Below are 20,145 nucleotides of genomic sequence, written 5' to 3'. Positions count from 1 at the left end.
TATTAGTTAGGATTCAGTTAAGCAGTTAATACAGGAAAAAAAGAGTATGGGTTGCTTAGAAAAGATCATATTTCACTACCCCATCAAATCTCAAGAATCAGTGTTCCAGGGTTGTGACAATGCTGTATGGTATCAGATGTCCAGACTCCACTCTCTTGCCTTTTATTATCTTACTCCATGGTCCTTTTTACTACCTTTCCCTATGGTCCAAGCCCATGTTGGTTGAGTTCTGGCTATCAGACTCGTAGTAAGGTAGAGGAAAGAGGGTGGAGGTCTTTTTTTCTTCCACGTGACTCCCTTTTAGAAGACTTCTTGCAAATTGCACTTATTCCCTCTGCTTATATTCCACTTGCCAGAAGTTAACCACATCACTGCACCAGAGGTGCAATGTAGACACTTCAGACAGCCAGGTACTCTGAGTATATCATCTATTACTGGGGAAGAAGAGAATAGCAGATTTTGGTAGCAGATAGCAGGGGTGGTAGGAGAGACTCTGAGAAAATATAGATAATAATTTTATACCCAACTTTAACTGTGAAGAAGGGAAGGGAAACAAAAAATAAATGAAGCATATTTATTTTTTAAAAAGATTAGAGATAAGAAAAAAAAAGATTCTGACTCCATCATCAATCTGATTCACAGCCTTCTCTGTGCCCTTGGTTCTTTGAGATATCTCTAATGCCCAAGTAGTGAAGACTCCTCTTCAGCTTCCACTAACGTGAATGATTTTTGTTGAAATTAGGAATATAAATCATTCTATTATAAAGATACATACACATGTATATTCATTGCAGCACTATTCATGATAGCAAAGACATGGAATCAACCCAGATGTCCACCAATGATAGACTGGATTGAGAAAATTTGGTACACCATGGAATACTATGCAGCCATCAAAAGTAAGAAGATCACATCTTATGCAGGGATGTGGATGCAGTAGAAGCCATTATCCTCAGCAAACTAATGCAGGAACAGAAAACCAAACACTGCATGTTCTCACTTATAAGTGGGAACTGAATAATGAGAACACATGGTCACAGGGAGAGGAACAACACATACTGGGGCCTGTGGGGGGTTGGGGTTCGGGGAGGGAGAGCATTAGGAAAAATAGCTAAAGCATGCTGAGCTTAATACCTAGGTAACGGGTTGGTAGGTGCAACAAACCACTGTGGTACATGTTTACGTATGTAACAGACCTGCGCATCTTGCACATGTACCCCAGAACTTAAAATTAAAAATTAAAATAAAAAAAGAAATCTTCAATATGCACAGTCTCCTGATCTTAGTGACATTATTTCTTTTCCAATACTGAAGAAAAATAATGGTGCCATATGACTTCAGGGAAAAGGATTGCTTGGCTCATTTGTGTGAGGGGAGGAAGGGGTAAGGTTGTGGAAATTCTCGTGTCGACCTTGAATACTTTGCCACACAGGTATCTCCTGTGACCCTGGAGAGATACCTGTGCCCTTGGGTAGTCTTCATGGCGAGTGTCTGGGCTTCACATAGGTCCTATCAGCAGTGGCTTGGCAAAGACATTCTCTCAAGATTCTGGTTGGGCTAGATAGATTGAAGGACAATTGTACAAGTTCCAGATACTTTTTGAAAATCACAAGTAAAATTTATGCTTAAATTAAAAAGAGAAATTCAACTTTGACATCTTCTGTTTAACCTCTGCTAGTTGCAAACTGCTTGGAACAAGTACCACACTAATATAAACATGTTCAATATCTGTAGACTAAACTTGACCAGGCTTCTTAACAATAAGCACATATTTATTCCTAGTGGTATCACCAGCTATTAGAATAATGCATGTCACACAGTAAGTGTTTAACAGTTTTTAAAAATTTTGTATGCTGTAGTCATTGAATCAAGACACTTGCCATAATATACATTATCAAGGGAAAATGTCAATTATGCAAAAACTCTCAGATAGTAAACCAATAGACAAAAATAAATTAAAATATTCATTCAGTAGTTCCTGAATTTATATTTAGTAACAGGCAATAAAAATCCAGTGGAGACCAAAAAATTGTCTGCATAGGAAATTTGTGATCACATTTATGTCTTATTCCTCAACCAATTAATTTTCTAGCTCTATCCTTAAATACTTATACTTCTAACCCACAGTACTGTTTTAAAAGTAAACTTGAATGAGAGTTTTAATAGATGGCTTTATGATGGACATTATGAATTTCTTATTTAATCTTGAGAAACCATGCAAATATGTGCACAATATATTTTATATGTTCAATGTTTATGGTGATTTGCATAGCCTTATGTTTATTCATGTTACCATTTACAAAACTCATTTGTTCAGCAAATATGTAAGGCTTTTCTGAGTGCCAGGGACTATGGATATTGTGGGAAATAAGACAAGCCCATATTCACCAAGTCACATTATCCCACAGGGAAGTCAAGCATAAAAACGAATTATAGGTGATAGAATGGTAAGGACACTATGATAGAATTTGTTCACAGGTGATCTAAAGAAAAGGGGGTGTCTATTTATTTTGTTTTCTCCAGAGACACAGCTAAGGCCCAACCTCGATGATTAGTTGCTAATGAATGATTTCTGGTGGTAATGATAGACTTGACTCGGAAAGCACAAGATAGATAACCCTTATTTTGGAGCTCTCACTACTGTCAGTGCAGAGCGAATTTCCCCAGCAAAAGCAAGATTCAGTTGAAGAAAATTATTGTTCAGTGAACTGTTGCTCAAACTTGACCCACAATCTTGCAGCCAGGATAGGATCACTTCAATATCAGATAGAGCTTCCTATACAAAAAAGGACTAAAACAATCCCTTAGGTATGGTGGTTCTTTTCTGTACTCATCCAAAAAGAGAATTTGCCTGTATTTTGAAATGTCTTTGTATGACTGGAAAGAACTAGTAAGATTCATGCCACTGAAAATATGTGCAAATTGTTGAGATTATAGAGGTTAATCATTATTCTAGTGCTCATTGAATCAAAATGGACTTTTCAGTGCTGTGCCATGTTTGTATTTAGGCTGTTCTCTATACACACTGGAAATCCATTATTCATTCAAACCTAACTCTAAGTGCCTCTTACTTTTCTTAGCCTTTCTTGATTTTCCAAGGGAAAAGTAGAAAATGTTACTGTTACAGCTTATTATTATTATTATTATTATTATTTTTGAGACAGGCTGTCGCACAGGCTGGAGTGCAGTGGTGCGATCTCGGCTCACTGAAACCTCCACCTCCTGGGTTCAGTCAATTCTTGTGCCTCAGCCTCCTGTGTAGCTGGGATTACAGGTGCCTGCCACCATTCCCAATGAATTTTTGTATTTTTAGTAGAGATGGGTTTCACCATGTTGGCCAGGCTGGTCTCGAATTCCCGACCTCAGGTGATACACCTGCCTTGGCCTCCCAAAGTGCTGGGATTACAGGAATGAGCCACTGCGCCTGGTCTGTATCTTATTATTGACTTTCTTATAAAGTGATATTCTACCAATAATTCATAATTAATTAATTTTCTCAACACATTTATTGACAACTGGCATATCGTAGTTTGGAAGAATATAGTGGTTACTAAAATAGGTAGTGCCATGGGCCTCACAGACTGACATTTTAGGCCACAAATATACAACTTAATAATTAAATACATAAAGTTACATAAACAATGGATTGCAGCAAAGCGAATAGAATAATGCAATAGAGAGTAATGAATGGGTGGATAGAGATTGGAGTCAGAGTTGAGACTGATTTATAAAGGAGAGTCAGGAAGGGCCTCTCTGGGAAGATAAAATGGATTCTAGTCCACTCACACAAATTTGATCACCCCTACTAAACTATACAATTTTTATATCCCAAGATTTGGCCAATAGAAGGGACTCAATAACAATTGTTGAAATGAATCCTGTGGGATAGCCCATTTTCTCAGTGGTGTATAGCAGAACTGTGGGATGCAAGGCAGGGAATGATGAACCACTCAGGCCTGGAAATGTCTCCTCTTAGAGCTACAGTACCAATTATTTATTGATTTATATTATGTGTTGAGATTTGAGAGATAATGGATCATGACACTTCTTTCCCTCTGAGTTGTGAACCAATTGAAAAGTAAAGGGAGGAGTCACACATATGGAAATCAAAATTTCAGCCTTTGTATTCATTTTTTACAGTAATGGTCTTTAGATTGGGAAGTTTTGCTTCAATCTGCAGCCAACGTCAAGCTCTGTAGTGCTTCCTGAGCCTAATCCTTGGGATGAATTATCCCAAGAAGAGTTTAGGTCTCAAGAGCAAAAGAGACACTTCCTCAGACACCCAAAGTCACTTTCTTATGCCCACAGGTGTTGTCAGTGGGCACATATAGGCCTGATAGTGTAGCCAAGGGTGCTTACAATATGGAAGTAGAAATATAACCATCACACAGACAAATTCAGGGAAGAAAAAGGAAGAAACTGAATCACATATGCTTAGATCCAAATGGCACCAATCTAATAATTGTGGAACTGGATAGCAGGCCAGAGACTACTCTTCTCACTACTTTTGCAAAAGGTGAGTTTTCTACTTAGGGCCAAAATAGAAACACAGAGAAAAGGGGAAAAGTGGAAACTGTTTTTCCTGCTGAATATTTAGTAGCACCAATAATTAATGATCTATTCTGAAGTCTCAGATGTCTTGGGCTTTCTGCAGTACCTTCCAGGTATGTTTTTCCCTAGGTTTATATTTATAAACTATAGGTGTGGTGTGGGGATGATCTGAAAGACGTTATCGCCACAGCCAGAAGCAAAACTCTCAGATTTTTTTTTTTTTGAGATGGAGTCTCACTCTGTCACCCAGGTTGGAGGGCAATGGTGCGATCTCCACTCACTGCAGCCTCCGCCTCCCAAGTTCAAGGAATTCTCCTACCTCAGCCTCTCGATTAGCTTGGATAACAGGTGCTCGCCACCACACCCGACTAATTTTTTTTTTTTTTTTTTGTATTTTTATTAGAAACAGGGTTTAACTGTGTTGGCCAGGCTGATTTTGAACTCCTGACATCAAGTGATCTGCCCACCTCAGCCTCCCAAAGGGCTGGGCTTACAGGCATGAACCGCTGTGCCCAGCCCAACTCTCAGATTTTTATAACTTTTTGTTTTCATTTTTTAAAGAGTGAAATTTATCCCTCAAAAAATAGTAAAATAGAATCCTAATGTGCTTAATACGTAAAAAGAATCAGGAGCTCCAGTTCAACAGGGATGAGAATACTCAAGGTCTTCTCATTTAGCCCTCCCTTCATTTTTAACATAAGGTTCTGAGCTTAAGAATTTTAAGACACTGAGAAACACCTTGACTATCCTAGATCTAGGTACTTATAAGGATCATTTACCTATTTAAAAAAATCTCATCCATCAAATACTATCTGAACTGCCTGTGAAGTTCTTAATGCATAAGAAATAATGCACAACTAAAAAAATAAATGTCTATCCTGTTTACATTTTTGTGCTCACTCCCATTGACACTCACATTTCATTGTAAGCTCTAAGTGTACTCACCAGTTTCTATTGCCTGAACATACCCTGTGGCTTCAGCCTCGGACCATAATGAGTCAACGTTCTGGAATCTTTCTCCCTCTAATCTGCTTAAGAAGTTCTGATACATCAGCAAGCCTTGTGAAATCTTGCCCTCTGTGCAACCTTTCTGCTCCCAGTCTTCCTTAATGTACTCACTAATTTCTGTATGCCTAAATTCACTCTCATAGTGGAATTTTCAGCTCACATTGTGGTCTTTCCACACACACACACACACACACACACACACACACACACACACACACAGACTATTGCTCCTTTAATGTGCTCCTAAAAATCTCTTTAGGCTGGGTTCCTTCCCATCACTCAGATCCAGCAGCACTTTTTCAGGGATGACTTTTTCAATCACTAAACTGAAAGTAGCATCCCCATCACTTCATCACGTGGCTTGTTTCACGGTCTTTCTAGTGTTTTTATTTTCTGGAAAGCAGATATTAATTTACAAGTCAATCTTCTACAAACCCATGAAAACACCAACCTTGTTTGCCTTGTTCACTGTTTCATCCTCAGCAGCAAGAATAATTCTTATCACACAATAGTGCTCGATAAATACGTACGAGTAAACATATACATCTCTTAATCATCTTTTTGTATCCATGCCTACAGGATGGAAGGAACCTACTGGGATTCACTGAGTGAATGAACAGGTGGATGAATGACTTGTCTGTGTGTAGATAAAAATGAAACAGAGGGAATCAGAACTGTACATACATTAATAATGAAGATTTCGGGGTCAAAGTTTGTCTTTGGTGATAAAACAGGCCTTGAAAAATTGGTCACTGAGGCACACTTCTCCATGAATCATGCATTTCCTCTCTCAGGCATTCCTGCAAACCAATGGTCTTTTAAAATCCACTATTGAGCAACTGTTAACGTTTCAAACATGTGCATCTAAATCCCTGTAACAGAATTTAGAGTGAATTTGTATTTGGCATTAGAAAATGAAATAAAGTAGAATGTTAAGAAAGTTGATGTTTCTATCACGAAATTTTTTTATTAGATTTGTTTAGTTCAAGGTCTTCTGCAAGTTCTATTAAATCTAACAGTTTTATAATATCTTAGGTATTAGTTTTTTCTCCAAGTAAGATCAAGGTAGAATACAAACAGGGCCCTGGTGAGAAAAGCATTTATGTCCCTATGAGATATCAATTTCTCCTTCTTCACACTTTTGTTGCAATTTGATGTCGTTCATTCCTCTCATATCACATTTGTCATAACGAGGTATTTAGCATAGACATTTATAACACAGACCTATGTAGCCATTGGCTAGATTAAGATGACACCCAGTGGTGTTGGTCTCTCAAAGACCCTCAGGGGGAAGCTTATTGGTTGACTAACAATTTTAGATTAAAATAGGCTGGATATGATTTGTAAATAATAATGCACATTATCTCACTCTGGATCCACTGAATTCATTTATGAAAACCGGAAAGAATGTGAAGTCAGTATCAGCCTTTCTTCTTTTTTATTTTTATTTATGTTCATTAGTCTGGTAGCAACTGTAGTCTACCTGAGGAGGCTATTGGAGTGGAGTAGAATGAGAAGATAGTCTGGTAAACTTTCTCACTGTCTGAGAATGGACAACCAAAAATGGAAAGGAGGAAAAACTAGAATGAACTTTGCATGTTGGATGGAATTGGAGGTATTTACATAAACTGTTGCCCCTCCTGCCCTAAGATCTTTGGCATCCAAGTAGTGATAAGTGCAACTATGTCCAGGTCTTGGTTTCTAACTATCGTTTCAATCAGGCCTTGTCAAGGAAACAGTCAACTCCCAGGTCGAGGTCCAGAAAAGAATAATCCCAAAGCACTTTGTTGTACCAGAAAGTAAGGAAGTCCTCAAAAATGATGAAGACTTGTAAAAAAGAAATACAGACAGTTTGAAGGGGTTCTCACTGGAGACAATTTGGGACTATTTGATTCTCGAAATGAATAAACTACAATTTTAAGAGATTATAACTTACTAAATTAAACAGAAATCCACAAGTTTATACTAATATGAATAGATGTATGAATAAAAAGGGGGAGATGTATTTCTATACAATAGAATGCAACCCAATGACTGTAGAAAATGATGAAACAGAAAATCTAAATTTTGCAGTTATAATCATGGTCATAATTGATTCAGAAAAGACATATCAATGCTGCTAAAACCAGTGATGAAAGTGAAAAGAATGGAGTTTTGTTTAGTATCAAATTATTTCTCCACAAAATACTATGAAATATAAGTGGTATATAACTTTCTAGGGGCACCAAACCAGGCAGGCCCCATATTAATGAAGGGATCAGAGTTTATACCACCAGCAGTGGCACAAATGTGCCTCATCAGCCACGGGATAGGGTACAAGTCGCATAACAAAACACCATGTCTGTTTTAATGTAGTTAAAAAAAATGCATACTTGAATCTAATCATGAAGAAAACCAAAGAACCCCCAGCTGAAGTCATTCCATGAAATGACTGGCATGCAAACTTAGAGAATGAAAGTCCAGGAAATTCAGGAACAGGTCCCCGATTGCAGGAGATCAGAGAGCTGGCAACTGGGGATCATGTCCCATTCTGGGTTTCATTCTTTTTCTTCAAAGGAAATTAATGGGACAATTAGAGAAACTTAAAAAGGTCCTCTAAGCAAAGGGTGTACGGGAATTCTGTATATTATTCTTTTAATTTGTCTGTAACTTTGAAATTGTTTCATAATTTTATATATATATACTTCTAAGTGCTAGGGACACTTATGATAAACTGCTCTTTATTCTGCATCTTTTACAATTTCCTGTGTGTGTTTTCCCCTGTTCTGAACCATTATGCAACAAACATTTATTAGATATATTGTAGTCATCTATTAACATCATAATTCTAATGAAGTAAACATCAAATTTATTACCATGTCATAAAGCATGACTTATTAGCCTACCTCTCCCCACCCATCTTGTTTTATCACACATTACTCATGCTTATCTCCTTCCCATAGTATAATTTATGTTAATGGTCTCTGCAGATACTTCTCCTTTGCCTGGAACATTCTTCCTGTTGTTTCACATGGCTGTCTTGTACCCATCCTTCCATTCCTTCAGTTCTCAAAAAAATCACATATGACCTTTTCAGAGGTCTTCTCTAACTATCCCATCTATTAAAAATACCATCAATTATCTCCACAAAATATTATTACAGTTTTATCCTGTCAAAGGACCTGAAGTATGTGTTGTCCATAGAGCTTCTCCATCTATTCTGTTTATTTGCTTCTTTATTCAGGTGTTTGTTTTCCATTTCACTATGTTTTAAGTTCCATAAGGACAACGCTTCTGACTTTCTTGTTTACAACTATATCTCCAAAGCCTAGCACGATGCTTGAGTGTTAGGAGATACCTGATAAATATTTGCTGAATTAATCAAGTCTGCATCAGCATGCATGAGATTTGTCGTTCCCTCTCTGCATTTGTTTCACTCAACTATCTCTAGCATCTAATTACACATTCAACACGTTTGATGAATGAATGAACGTATGCACGAAGAAATGAATGACAGAAGCTTGGCCTGAGAGGATGAGGCCGTGGTTAACCAGAAGAAATAACTGCCAGTGGTTATAGTTTTAGTCAATTAATTAACTAAACATTTTATATATTTTTAGGCAAATTTAAGGGCACGTGTTGCTATTTTTCTCAGATGATCATGTGTGAATCATGTACAGCCCTCTGTCGAAGGAGAAAGGTAACAGAGAACACGTAGCTCATCTTTAAGTTCAGACATACAAAAATATCATAACCTTAAAGTTCCGAAAACATCAATGTTCTCACTTTAAAAATGAGGCCAAGATGTCAAAAGTATCTGATTGCAGGGCTACACATGTATTTTTTATTTTGTTCAGTACTTTTACAATGAGGAATAAATTCCCAGGGCTTAACAGAACATGGTTTAACAGAAGAAAAACGTTGTAAAGTACATTAAAAAATCTAGACATCTTATCCAAAATTTGAGATATGCACACTCTTTAGAAAATATTTCAGAAAACATGTAGAGTAAGTTAAAAAGTCACTCAGTCATGATTCATTGAAAGCTTACTACATGGAAGGTCTCATGTAGGAACTTTGGATGTCGGGGGAGACGTGTGGAAGAGACATTAACAGTATGGCCTTAGTTCCTGGATCCAACTCCTGGGCTTCTCAATCATGTGAGTGCACATGTGTGTGTGTGTATTTAGCATGTTTGAATTGGATTTCTGTCATTGACCACTTTAAAGCCATTAAAACTATTCTGTTCCCGTGGTTTGGGTGTGAGGTGTCATTCTGTGCCCAATAAAAATCTCCTAACATTTTTCTAGCAAGCATGTTCATAGAAGCTAAGGCCAATGACTATAGAGTGGAAGAATCTTCAGTCCAATATCATGGTTGGAAACTTGGTCACCAGAGCTGCTGTTTGCTGGATCACACTACATATGGGTAGGAACAGGATTATAACCATCCCCTGTACCTCCACAGATTTTAGATCTAACTCTCAATCTTCACAATTTTAATGCAAAGAAAAGCAGAACAGAAAGGACAAACAGACAGGTCAAGGTTTTTGTTCAAGTTTGCTGAATGTGTACGGGATAATTCCAGAATTTCGACCTATGCCCATCAGTCTACAGGTGGTGTTTAATTCTGAAACCACAAAACCTTCTTACCTACTTACACAACCAGGATAACCTCCATGTAGTGAAATGTTGATTGCTATTTGGATTAACCTTGGCATCTTCTGTGAAGGTTTGCCATGACTGTGAGAACCTAGGCCCTTCCAGCCAGACTGAAGGTTACACATACTGAATGTTACTGGGTGGATACAGTGAGATGATCTCAACCAGCAAGGCCAATAGGGATCACTGAATTTAAAAAATGCCAAGTGCCTGGGTCTCACCTTTCATTTATACCATACCCTCCACAGGTAAAGTTTACACATCTGGACTTTCCAAAACTCTATAGATAATTTCACACAAACACTAAAGTTTGAGGACTTCTCATACAGAGTTTCTACATTTGCTGTATCATAAAAGCCATCTGGTTGGTTGGGGAGTGAAGCATCAGGTATGTGAAAAATGCATATCCCTGTAACCTACTCTAGACTTGCTGAATCAGATATCTAAGGCAAGAACCTGGGGAATCCGCACTTGTAATAGGCACTTTCAAGTGATTTTTAGGACTGGGCAAATTTGGTAAACACTATTAAAATGAAAAGAGGATAAATACAGATGTCAGACTTGGATTCAAGAAGAATAATAGGCAAAGGGTAGACAGCACTTGCTGTGTGTCAGGCATTGCACTTTGCAAGCATTTACTTATAGATTTACTCCTCATAACAATCCTATAAATCCCATTTTGCAGATGAAGGGATTGAGGCAGGGAGAGGTGGAGGACTGGCGCAGTCACACAGCCATAAATAGCAGTGCCGGGATTTGATCCCAGACCATTTGATGACAGAGTTCAAACTTGTAATCACCGTGTCGAAGTGCCTCCTGGAGGTAAACAGTTACCTGAGCTGGTGTTTGGAGATCGGACCACAGGAGTGTAGACACAGCATCACAACCACCCCATAGATTTCAACTGCTGTCTGTCAGTTGTGTTAACTATAAGCAATTTATTCAAATGTTTTGGGTTTCTATTTCTTCTTCTATACACACTGACCTTGCAGAGGTATTTGAGGATTAAATGTGAACACGCCTCACACATACAAACAATAATAACTGCTAAGATATTGTTTACAATAGTCAAAAACCTCTTGGCATTTTTGTGCATTTTCTCAACTGCAGTACAACTCCAGGAGGAAGATCTTGTTACTCTCTAATTTTAAATATTAGATTATTTATGTGTGTTTTTAGTTTTCCTTATAGTTGCTACATTACTGTTTTCTAAATATATTTCTAAAATTTATAAAGCCTGCAGGTATCAGGCACCAGCAATGCCCGCCTGAGATTGCATCATTTTGTAAAACGTGAAATCACTCCCTTCACACCAACAACAGTTAAATTACTTGCAAAGTGTTTAGAACAGTGCCTGGCACACAGTAAGTGCCGTCCATACTTTGTCTATTATTCTCCTTGAATTGGAGTCTGACTTCTGTATTTATCCTTTTTTTATTTTAATAATGTTTAGCAAATTTGCCCAGTCCTAACAATCACTCGAAAGTGCCTATTTCAAATATGGATCCCCCAGGTGCTCGCCTTCGATATCTGATTCAACAAGTCTAGAGTAGGTTACGTGGGTGTGAACAACACAATTTCATGAGGTAGATATTATTACTGCTGAATTTTAAAGATAAGGAAACTGAGGAACAGAGAGCTCAACAGGTCCAAAGTTCCATAGCTAGCAAGCAGTAGAGCTGGGTCAGCAGGCGCCCAGTGACTGTTTAAAAAAATGATATAAATTGTTTAAGTGACTTTTCAAATACCAAACCCACAGGGGCCGGGACCCAGACCCAGATTCTCAGTACCTTCCCTTTCTTTATTTTCTAAGAACTCTAGAAGTGAAATAGTAACTTAGCTTCCAGCCTGCATCCGAGTATAGGAACAGGCTGTCCTCTGGTACCTGTGTGGCTCTCTCTTCATCTGCTTTAATATCCTGCTTTTCGCACATATTACAACTTTGAAAAAACCGAAAGAATAAATATAACCCTTGTTAGTGGAAGGTGCTTCTCTGAGCTTAAAAATGAGAGACGGCAGCTGGTTTTGAACTTAGAAGTGCCAAAGCCTGCAGGTGTCAGGCACCAGCAACGCCCGTCTGAGTTTGCGTCATTTTGTCAAATGTGAAATCACTCCCTTCACACCAACAACAGGAATATTCTTAGTGTGTGGATTTTGTTTTTTAAGTAAAAAGGGAATAAAACAGGTTTTGTTTTGCTTCTTTTCCAGTCAGAGCCGTAAAGTTATTACAGAGTGCTAGGTGACTTCTTTTGAGGACCAGAGGAAGAAGTCAGCATTTTGGATTAGAAGTCAGAAGATCCCACAGTGACCACCACAGGTCTTTGTTTCCTTGGTTGTCAGTTTCCTCATCTGAATAGTGAGAGGTTACATTGTTTCCTGAGGCCTACTCCTAGCTGTGGGGAGAGTTTTGCCTTAAATGACAATGCACATATCCAACTTAGGTGTATTTTAGTTTTCATTATAGTTGCTATATATCTATTTTCCAAATATATTCATAAAATTTACAAAGAATAAACATGTATTTTATGTATATATATGAATATATTTTCTGTCTTTTCATTGCCAGCTTCCTAATTAAGATGGTGCTTAAGCAACATGCATTGATGATAAAGATCTCCATGCACTGGTGTATTTGAGATATATTCAGTATTTTGTGCATTTATTTGAGATATTTTTTGGAATGATTCTATCCAAGACTATCTAGGAAGCTTTGTTTGTACTTAGGTTTCCAGTATCAAGAAACATGTTGCTTTATTTATCTTATAATAAATTGTTACTACCCCTGACGCAATATATCATTAATGAGAACTTTACAGAAATTAAATTTCTTAATAAATCATTTTTACTATTTTTTATGAGTTAATTTTCTACATGTGCTTGAAATATGGTTAGGACTTTTGTTCATTTGGAGGAATTTAATGATCAAGAGTGTTCTACAAAGTGGAAACAGAGGTAGTTCTATCCCAGACAAAATACTCAGGCTTAATATGTGCATTGATAATCATTTAAGTGGCCACTTTCTATTTGCATTCATAACTTTATAGCAATTTTCTGTCTTTTTATGTCAACTTGCTAAGGAAGATGACACATAAGCCATGTGCCTGATGATAAAGATTTCTTGCACTGGTATCTTTGAGATTTAAAATCTTGTACACCAAAAAAAAAAAAAAAAAAATACAACACAAAACAAAAAAAGCCACATCCAGTTGCACTGGCACTTATATTAGAGATTTATCAAAGAGGTAGTGATCTAAAAATAGAGTTCAGTAAAAGCTCTGCATCCAATCTTCTGAGAAACAGATAAGCTTTAACTCTTTGGAGATATATAATCAAGCCTTTTTTGTCTTGAGTTTTTTTAATCTAACAAAGGCAGGAAAATGGAAAAACACAGAACCTTAAAGCAGGGGTGGGGAAGTAGCATTGGGATAACTTTTGTCAGGAAAATAAACTTTACCTTTGTTAAAACAGACTCTTCAATTTTGAAGAGTGGGAGAAATAGTTGTCTAAGTATTCACACTGTTAAGACTCATTGAAAGGTAACATTTGCCATGTGTGCCCAGGTAACTACAAAGTGGGCTGATGACACTTCAGTCTTCAGTCTGTTCCTGGCAAGAGGCAGTGTATCCATCATGGTTCAATTCAATAAGTAAATAAATATTATTTTATTACAAGTATGGATTTGGCCCCATGCAATGGTGGGAGCTGGGCAGCAGCCTCTGTAGTCTGTTGTATGAGACTGGTGTTGATGTCTGCTAGACAGGAAGCTGGGTCTGGGAAGGAAAGCTGGATGTAGAATCAGGAAAAGCAGGGACAAGTTGGAAACTCCAAGCTGGATCTGGAGCCCACGGAGATAGACGGACACCCACGTTAGCTGTTATTGCCTGTGACCATGATGATGAGAGTGACCTGCAGCAGCCGGGCCCTTCATCAATCATCTGAACTCATACCTGGCCCAGGAGTCAAAGAAGCTGCAGGAAGAGCCAGGGGAAAAGGAAACAGGTGCAGGCTAGCTGCTGCCATAGGCAAGCCCAGGGGTGAGTCAGTGGATAGTGGCCATGTGTGAGCTGCAAAAGTACTGCAGATTTACGCCCATTCTTCAAATCCTTCACAAGAGCCTCCTGTGGCCTGCCTCATCCAGACCATTCAGAGCAAAGGGGATTAGGAGAAATACCAGTCAGTCTGGACATGTGGACACATACAAAGTCATCGCAGGGGTCACATTTTCTAATTTTCGTGCTGGAAATTTTCCAAGTTTGAAAATGGAAATCACGGCAAGACCAGATATACATTTCTTTTAACATAAATCTATTGTGTTTCCTCCAGCTCCAAAGTAGTACAACAATCTATAGTCAGATCATTTTCTCAGAGTGAAACAATCAAAATATTTATAAACTATATCACTGGTCATTTCTCTAGTTTAAGTTATGCAATAGATTAAATGACTTGATGCCTTCATCCCACTGATGTAGGAGAAGTCCACTCTTTATTTTTCAAAGCCTCGATCCCAGGATCTTGCAGCTTTGGCTTGTGAAAGGTGATAAGATGTCGTTCTCCTTACAGCAGTAAAGCAGACATGCTGTGTCTCTGTGTTATTGCTCCCCAATCAGGAAAGTCAGAAGTCTAGTATAAGATGCAAAACATCACACAGGGAACATTCATCTGTCTGCTGCACTCATGATGCCTGAGTAGCTGGATTAGAAAGGGAAGAGCTCACTTTCTATATCCCCTGGCATGAAAACTTAGGGGTTGGTGGTGTATCGGGGATGTTAGTTCTGATTCCTCTTTGCTTTAGAGTTAGCTCCCTTTAGGGTTTCATGCTTTCTGTCCTGCCAGCAGGTCCCAGTCACAGCCCCAGGTTCTTCAGGCATGGTTAAAACACATAAAGACTCAAAGGGGAAGAGTTCGAGTTGCTATCCTTTTACTAGAGCAAGCCCTTAGGCTCCTTAGGCAAGTTTGTCCACTTTCTCCCAAAATGATAAGATGGAGAAAAAAGAAATTTCACCCCAGGCAAATGAATGCTACTATCTCTAGAAATGGAAACAAGAAGGCACTTTTTAAGTACAAGTTCCTTTGTTTAAATAAATAAATGAATAAATACAAATTAAAGTTCTACCTCACTGGGCATCATGCTTCAAATGATACCAGGAAAAGAGAAAAGAAATCACTTGGAAAGGTTATTTTGTTGGTAATTTCAGCTGAGTGTTTTGTAGTTAAGGTTTACTGCAACCAGGAGAGATTGCAGCGGGTTGAAAATTACTCATTGTATGCAGGAATAATAAAACACCTTTCTGTTAGCATGTCTATAACACACACTCACTTATCATTATCAAATCTGGGCACTGCCAGATATAGCTAAATTTAACATGACAAACAACAGATGGGGAGAAACATCACCCTACCTATATTCTCCCTGTGTGAACCATGATTCATTAAGGGAAAATTAAGGGTCACAAAAAATTGTTAGTGCAGCGCCAGGCTTGGCTAAAAATTCAAAGGATGGATGGATGGATGGATGGATGGATGGATGGATGAATGGATGGATGAATTGATAAGTATATTAAGTCACCAGTGTATTGTTGTAAGAACATAAAGGAATTGTATAAGATTAGAATTCATGTGACACGGAGGGCACATATATTGAATGAAGAATGTTGAAATAAGAGTTCTCTTTGGGAAATCCCCTCTCATTTAAGGGGGATAATCTTAGCATATAAAGAATTAAAGTGACCTCAGGGAAAGTAGAGAAGAAAGGAAAATCTGGTTTGTTATTTTAATTTTTTTTTTAAAGTTGTACATTCAGTAAAAGAAAACACAAGGGGCGCGATTAGAAAAAGTACTGTAGTCTTCCTTAACCATTTGTTCTTCCAGACAGTGTGAAGACTGCTGTGCAATCATTTCTGCATTCAAAATTTTCCCATTCTTGATGAAATCATATTTCATAACAGTTTATATCCAAGTCAATTTAATTTTTTTTCATTTCTGCAAAAAAAAAATTACCTTGAAAAGTGAAATATCTTGAAAATTAGCTTAGAAAATGTCGCTATAACTGAGAAGTACTTATTGTACTTTTTAAGCAATTTAATTCACTACCTTTGGGACCATTGAAGAAAAATTCTCCTTGTACTTTCAAATATAATGTGGTACTGTGTTTTTATCATCCCTGGCGATTCACAAAGAAAAAATGATTCAAACAAACATTAAAAGTGGTTTTAATATACTAGAAGCATAATTAAATGATTATGACTGTTTCTCATACGTCTATGTGAAAACTTCTTTGGAATTATAAATAAATTTAAGAAGAATCTTACCAGTTCAGTTTTTCTTTTTTCTTTAAAAAATGTGCTATAACTGATAAATTATAGCTTTTAAAATAATAATTCTACAGTAACCTTTGCATCCTGAAGCTATGATATTCTACATCATAATGGATATGATATATCTTACGTTTATTAAGTTTGAGAAAAATCAATAGTCATAGTGACTGACTTGTGAGAATGTGAGAAAAATAAAAATTATGACTATGGCTAGGTTATTACTGATGAGTTCAAGAATCTGGAATAAAAAATGATGATGCACTGGGGATAGGCAGAGAGACATCTCTCATCTACCACCGCAATCTATCGACTTCAGTATTAAGGGGTTTATTTTCTGTGTTCTTACCACTAGAAACTGAACATGGTATAATGCACATTTGGCTTTGAGCATTCATACAGTGGACAAAATGCACAAAGTCCATTCATTTAACAAATTAAATAAGGATTTACTAAGACCTTACATTGTACCAGATACTATGCAAATGAATACAAGACAGGATTCCCACTCTCATGGTGCTTATACATTTAGTGGTAAAGACAGACATGTCGATAGTCAGCTACAATGTTCTCTAGAAATGTGGTGAAGATTAACGAAGTATGAGGTCATAGCATCACTGAGAATGGGCACCTAACCCAGGTTAGGGGTTCAAAAAATTCCAAGAGGAAGGAATATCTACATTGAAACTTCAAAGAAGAAGGGAAGGTGTATGGTTAGGAAAGAGTGTTCCACAGATAGCAAGTGAATGCATCAATGGCAAAATGAAACGTATGACATTAGAGGAAGTGAAAGAACTTTGTGGCCAGAACAGCATTGCTATTATACCAAAACCAGACAAAGGGACTACAAAAAAGCAAGAAGGAAATAAACGAACAAACAAACAAACAAACAAAACTACTGGCCAATATTCCTGAAGAACATAGATGCAAAAATCTTCAAACAAAATACTAGCAAACTGAATTAAATTGCATATTTAAAAGATCATTCACCACGATCAAGTGGAATTCATCCCTGAGATGCAAGGGTGGTTCAACACATGCAAATCAATAAATGTAATACATTACATGAACAGAATGAAGAATGACATACAATCATTTCAATATATGCAGAAAAAGCATTTGACAATGTTCAACATTCTTTCATAATTGAAAAAAACTCAACAAATTAGGTACAGAAGTAATTTACTTCAGCACAGTAAAGGTCATATAACAAACCCATAGCTAACCTCATACTCAATGGGGAAAAGTTGAGAGCTTTTTCTCCAAGATACAGAATAAGTCAAGGTTGACCACTCTTGTCACTTCTATTCAACATAATACTGAAAGTTTTAGTCAGAACAATTGGCAAGAGAAAGAAATAAAAGGCATCCAAATAGGAAATAAAGAAGTTAAATTGACCCTGTTTCCAGACTGGCATGGTCTTATACATAGGAAACTTTAAAGTCTCCACCAAAAAACTATTAGAATTAGTAACAAGTTCAATACAGTTGCAGGATAAATAATCAACATTAAAAAATCAGTATTGTTTCTCTACACTAACAGTGAACTATCTGAAAAAGAAGTAATGTAGACAACCCCATTTATAATAGTTACACAAAATTTGATACTTATGAACAAATTTAACAAAGGAGCCAAAAGATCTGCATACTGAAAACTATAAAATGTTAGTATAATAATTGAAGAAGACACAAGTGAAAATATATTCCATGTTCATGAATTGGAATAATTAATGTTGTTAAAATATCCATACTACCCCAAACAATCTACATATTCAACGCAATTCCTATAAAAATACTAATGGCAGTATTCACAGAAATAGAAAAAAAAATTCCAAAATTTGTATGGAACTACAAATACCCCAAATAGTCACCACAACATAGAGCAGAAAGAACAAAGCCAGAGGCATCACACTACCTGACTTCAAAATATTCTACAAAGATATAGTAGGCAAAAGAGCATGGCACTGATTTATTTTAACATAAAGACAAACACATAGACCAAAGGGATGAAATAGAGATCCTAGAAATAAATCAGCATTGAGTGATTTTTGACAAATTTGCCAAGAGCACACAATGGAGAAAGGTCCAGCTCTCCAATAAATGGTGCTGGGAAAGTGGATACCAACATACAGAAAAATGAAATTAGACCCCTATCTCACACCATATACAAAGAATAGACTCAAAATAGATTAAAGACTAATATGTAAGACCTGAAACTATAAAACTACTAGAAGAAAACACAGAAGAAAACCACACAAGTATTGGCAAGGATGTGGAGGAAAAAATGAACGCTGCATACTGTTGGTAAGAATGTAAATTAGTATAGCCATTATGGAAAACAGTAGAGAGGATCCTCAACATTCTATTAAAAATAGAATGACTATATGATCCAGAAATTCTACTGCTGTCTATGTATCCAAACGAAATGAAATTGGTATGTTGAGGCAATGCCTGCACTCTCATGTTTATTGCAGTATTACGATAGCCAAGATATGGAATCAACCTAACTTCCATCAATGAATAAATGGATAAAGAAAATGTGGTAATAAACAAAATTAAATTATTTTAGTCATAAAATTATTCAGTCATTTAAAAAAGAAGAAAGTCTTGGTATTATTTCTGAGGACTCTTTTCCATTCCATTGGTCTATATCTCTGTTTTGGTACCAGTACCATGCTGTTTTGGTTACTGTAGCCTTGTAGTATAGTTTGAAGTCAGGTAGCGTGATGCCTCTAGCTTTGTTCTTTTGACTTAGGATTGTCTTGGCAATGCGGGCTCTTTTTTGGTTCCATATGAACTTTAAAGCAGTTTTTTCCAGTTCTGTGAAGAAACTCATTGGTAGCTTGATGGGGATGGCATTGAATCTATAAATTACCTTGGGCAGTATGGCCATTTTCACGATATTGATTCTTCCTATCCATGAGCATGGTATGTTCTTCCATTTGTTTGTGTCCTCTTTTATTTCACTGAGCAGTGGTTTGTAGTTCTCCTTGAAGAGGTCCTTCACATCCCTTGTAAGTTGGATTCCTAGGTATTTTATTCTCTTTGAAGCAATTGTGAATGGAAGTTCATTCATGATTTGGCTCTCTGTTTGTCCGTTACTGGTGTATAAGAATGCTTGTGATTTTTGCACATTAATTTTGTATCCTGAGACTTTGCTGAAGTTGCTTATCAGCTTAAGGAGATTTTGGGCTGAGACAATGGGGTTTTCTAAATACACAATCATGTCATCTGCAAAGAGGGACAATTTGACTTCTTCTTTTCCTAACTGAATACCCTTGATTTCTTTCTCTTGCCTGATTGCCATAGCCAGAACTTCCAACACTATGTTGAATAGGAGTGGTGAGAGAGGGCATCCCAGCCATCTGATCTTTGACAAACCTGAGAGAAACAAGAAATGGGGAAAGGATTCCCTATTTAATAAATGGTGCCAGGAAAATTGGCTAGCCATAAGTAGAAAGCTGAAACTGGATCCTTTCCTTACTCCTTATATGAAAATTAATTCAAGATGGATTAGAGACTTAAATGTTAGACCTAATACCATAAAAACCCTAGAAGAAAACCTAGGTAGTACCATTCAGGACATAGGCATGGGCAAAGACTTCATGTCTAAACACCAAAAGCAACGGCAGCAAA

The sequence above is a fragment of the Macaca mulatta genome, chromosome 10 (assembly GCF_049350105.2).
Source record: "Macaca mulatta isolate MMU2019108-1 chromosome 10, T2T-MMU8v2.0, whole genome shotgun sequence".
NCBI lineage: Eukaryota > Metazoa > Chordata > Mammalia > Primates > Cercopithecidae > Macaca > Macaca mulatta.
Note: the sequence above shows the minus strand (reverse complement) of the source record.